This window comes from Dama dama, chromosome 18 (assembly GCF_033118175.1).
Source record: "Dama dama isolate Ldn47 chromosome 18, ASM3311817v1, whole genome shotgun sequence".
Taxonomy (NCBI): domain Eukaryota; kingdom Metazoa; phylum Chordata; class Mammalia; order Artiodactyla; family Cervidae; genus Dama; species Dama dama.
The window spans coordinates 47,507,132-47,512,264 of NC_083698.1; positions in this window are offsets into that span (position 1 = coordinate 47,507,132).

Sequence of the window (5,133 nt, forward strand, 5' to 3'; positions counted from 1 at the left end):
TGTCAATCAGTCCTAGAGGTAATTAGCCAGGTCAGCATTTTTTAAATTAGTACAATATCAATTAATTTCTCTATTAATTAAAAAACATGATTTCCTGAGAGGCTATTTATCTTTAAAATAGAGGGTATTAAGTAAGTAATATTTTTTACATCGATGATGGAATCCATTCCAAAGCAAAAAGGAAAAGTTTAGAATTATAGGTCTACAGGTCATGAGATTCAAGCTTCTGGTATTTTTACTTACATATAACGAAGCTCATTGCATTCAACATTAATCCTCTCATCTGTTAAATGAAGGGCTCCAAGTGATTTGACTTCAATTGAAGAGTTAGTTACTTGGGTGAGAGGAGGAAAAAAAAAAGCTAAAATTCCTATCTAAGTCACTTTCTATTACCCCATATTGCATTAGAACTAATCAGTCACTGTCTTCTAAAACCACCCCTCTGTGTTCCCCCCCACCCCCATCGCCCCATTATAATTCCAGGATACACCTTTTAGAGCACTTGGCTAGAGCTTAGAAGGAAAGTTGCTGGAATTGTGGCTATTCTCTTGTGGTTTAGAGGCAATCCAAATATCAGTTGTGTGTTGTTATATTTCAGTTCTCAAAGACTGTGATGGGATCCCATGTTATGGTATGCTTCAAATAAAAACAGAGAGACCTCCTTTCTGAGGCTGTGGGATGACACGCAGTTTTGTGCCACTTCATCAGAACTCAGTCTTTTGGCCAGAGTGCTTATTACAAAGTGCAGTAAAGCAGAACAAAACCACAGAGAAACATTAGAGCTCTCCCTCCCTTTCTGAATTAGTCTGAGGAGAGGACTTTCCTTCAGAAACAAACATTTCTGCCTTAGTGCTCACTATGCCCAATAGCTCTGTCTCACTGGATGAATTGCCCATGGGATTTTACAAGCAAGACACCTGACTGAGTTTCAGAACTGGGGAAACGTACATTTTATAGCTTCTTTCATTGAATGTCCTCCCTTCTTTGAATGGGAACTGTATTATCAAGTTATCTTTGGTTGTGGGAACTGAATGGGCAGAGAGGTATTCAGACTTAGCCTAAGTGACTTCACGGTGTGGTACAGAATATAAAACAAAGGTGTCCTTTGACAACTAGAAAAAATAAACTGAGTAAGACTAAAATTCTGGAGTCAGAAAAATCAAAATAAAGTAATTTATTGTGTGTGGAGTTAACTACCATGCAGACAAGAGTTCTAAAAGTTCATCCCCAGTATTCCAGTCAATTCCTGTTACCACCCTGTTGGTTTGGGTTCATCTTGTTACCATTCTACTGGTTGTCTTTCCATCATTCTGTGATCCTGAGACGGTTAAGATGCTGACAAGGATTTCAACTTAACTTTTTAAATTTCAATCTTTATTTTCCCTTATTCTTAAAAAAAACACACACACACACAAATATTTAATTTGGCTAGAACTTCTATTACATAGTTGCCTGAGGTCTTGTTAGAGCTGGAAAGTTGTAGAATAAATCAAAGCAAGCTGTGCTCTCATGTTTCTGAATTATTAAACATTTACATCTGACTGGTCACATAGTATCGTTTCTCTACAAGTACACACCATTGATTTGAGTGACAGAGTTTGGTGTCAATAATTTGGAGGATGCCTCATTCTATCAGAAGGCATATTTTAGGTCCAAATCAGCTAAACTTTGCCAATAGGATAGGAAAGATAAGCATAAGGGTTGACTTTTTTAAAACCTTACTTAGACCCATAGAGTACATAAACACTCTAAGCCAGCAAAGAAAATGTTGTGTTTATGATATTATTGAACTTCACCAGCCCAGTTCAAGATATGTTAAAAAGTCACTTAGACTGGCAATGGATCTTGTTTCAGTTAAACTTTCACCTTATTTTACCCTAAGTTTAGAGCACCAATCCTGAAGGAAGAGCCTAGAAAATCCTAATGATGTAAAGTGATCTAAGAATAAAAGAACACTACCAAAACTCCTACTCTTTTGGGATCCAAAGGTCACATGCTTTTAGGGTTGAAAAAAGTTCACAAAGGTTTCAAAGATAACAGACATGTAACCAAAACAGAAACCAGGTACAGTGTACTCTAGCTTCTGGGAGAGTTGTAGGTAATAATATTTAAGGCTACAGTGGAAAACCAAGGTAATCTCTAATAGTCCGCTCTACAAAAAAAATCATTTATCTGTTTCCTTGTTGCCACTTTCCAAAGACCTTTTCATGAATATTCCACAATTTGCATACTTGGCAGATTGGGAAATACAGTGGTTATCCACAGTAGCTAATTAGAATAGCCCAAGATTTCCATTTTTTCCATAGTGCTTCAAAACCTCTAAGCTAAGTCATCCTCTCTTTGACGTATCTTTAAACACTGCACCTAGTATCAGATTATTCCATCACACAGCATTTTGTTAAAATATACTGAAGCAAGTATATAATATGATATTTCCTGTGGTACTATATTCCCACCTTGCAAATATCTCCACCAGTGGTTGCTCATCATCACATATGTTTGCATGGTAATTGAGGGCCTGTCTAATAGATTAGCTTTCCCATTTTTCTGCATTGTCAGCTCACCCTGGGCTCCCAGAGATAGCTGCTTTTAACCAGATTTTCCTTAAATAGTAAGATAAAAGGGGTGGGAGTCAGAAAAATTGTGAATTAATAACTACTGTGCTGCTTTTTACCCTAGTACTGATCTGGGGCATTGATGAAGAGATAGTTATATGTGACAGAAGTAATCCTTTGGGTCTTCATCTTCAGTCCTTCAGCCCAAAGACGAGTCTGGTTCCATTTTGGCCTCAAGAATGTGTTTAGGCCTCAGAAACATAGATTCCAATATTCCAGACCCTCACCACAACCTCCTGACCTTCCACTTCTCCAAAGATCTCCTCGCCTCTACCCCACAGACCTCCCTCCTTAGTTCCTCATCTCTCCTCTCTCAAGCGTATGTGCCCTCATACCAGCAACTTGACTACCTACTGCAAACCTCAGGCTTGATCTGCTCTCTACCTTCTCACCAGCACCTCAGTTTGCTTACACTCTATCCTCCTGCTATACCCAGTATGCATGTTCCCTGACCTCCGGATAAAAGACAAGGAATAACCTACCTTTTTCTCCTACTCGTCACAGGGGCTGAGCCACACAACTCTGCAAATTGATGAAATCACACTTTGAGGCACGGTTTCGTAAGACCTGGGTACTTCCTACCTTCACTCTTGTTAGCTAATGGAAGTTTCCCCTTCCATTCCATTCAATGACTCTCATAAATCTACACCATAACTTCCCTGCCATTAAATTCACAATCCAAATTTCAGTTTCCCTGTTGCTTATTCTCACACATCTCAATGTTACCTTCTACTGACATTATGCTTAACATTTTCAGTGGACTGTTTGCTTGCTTCTTTGTGTGTTTGTTTTCATTTTGAACTTTCTACCCTATCTAAAAACATTTTTTCCACTAGTCCATTTAAAAAATTTTTTAAACTTCTTTCCTCTGGTCTAAGTTCTCCCTTATATCACATGTCAACCAACCACTCAGACCTTGAGCCTACACACTCCCTTCAATCATCCACTGTCTCTCTTGTAAGTACAACTTCTTCTGTCCTATTTGTTCTTTTACCGCCCTTCCCAAAACAAGATACATTCCCTTGAACTGAATTCTTTAAGAGTGACATTTTACTCTCAGAAGTTCAGATTAATAAAGGAAAAGAGACCAGTTTAGACAAGTTTATCAAGAAATCACATTTTGTCAGTTGAATTATGGCTCCCACTCTCAGCACTCCACTGAAGTTACTCTTGTTGGGGTCCATAATAACGTTTTCAGTTAATTTAATCGTCATGTTTAACTGTTCTCTTACAGTATCTCTCCATTTATTTTGCACTGTTCATCCTATTCTTTTAAGCATGTGTTCTGCCCGTGTTATCAAGACACACTATTTTCTCCACTCCGGTACTCTTGCCTGGAAAATCCCATGGACAGAGGAGCCTGGTATACTGCAGTCCATGGGGTTGCTAAGAGTCAGACACGACTGGGTGACTTCACTTTCACTTTTCACTTTCATGCATTGGAGAAGGACATGGCAACCCACTCCAGTGTTCTTGCCTGGAGAATCCCAGGGATGGGGGAGCCTGGTGGGCTGCCGCCTATGGGGTCGCACAGAGTCGGACACGACTGATGTGACTTAGCAGCAGTAGCAGCATTCCCATGAGAGAAATAAAACAAGTAAGAATAATTTCTTACTTTTATTCCCATTTCTATAAGTGGAATCTCTTTCTCTCACATATTTTTAAATTTTGGATTCTTCTCTCAATACTCTGCCTTAATCACAGACAAAAAAAATATGTAAAATTATGTCATTTTAAACAGTCATCAGTATGCTTTTGACGTTCACATTTTTATTTTCAACTCAATTCCCTCTCTTTCTTGAGATTTGAAGACATATTTTCACTAGCTGGCTGGATCTGTTTATTAATTTTTGGAAGGATTCTAAATCCAGTGTTTCTAAACTTATCTCTTCCTACTAACCTGCATCCCTTCCCTAAACCAAACAATATAGCTGTGATATTATGATTTTAAAAAGTTGGCTTAAAGCTCAACATTCAGAAAACTAAGATCATGGCATCTGGTCCCATCACTTCACGGCAAATAGATGGGGAAACAGTGGAAGCAGTGACAGACTATTTTTGGGGGCTCCAAAATCACTGCAGATGGTGATTACAGCCATGAAATTAAAAGACACTTACTCCTTTCAAGGAAAGTTATGACCAACCTAGACAGCATATTAAAAAGCAGAGACATTACTTTGCCAACAAAGGTCCATTAACTCAAAGATATGGTTTTTCCAGTAGTCATGTATGGATGTGAGAGTTGGACTATAAAGCAAGCTGAGCACCCAAGAATTGATGGTTTTGAATTGTGGTGTTGGAGAAGACTCTTGAGAGTCCCTTGGACTGCAAGGAGATCCAACCAGTCCATCCTAAAGGAGATCAGTCCTGAACATTCATTGGAAGGACTGATGCTGAAGTTGAAACTCCTAATCTTTGGCCACCTGATGCGAAGAGCTGACTCAGTGGAAAAGACCTGACTCTGGGAAAGACTGAAGGGAGGAGAGGGGGACGACAGAGGATGAGATGGTTGGATGGC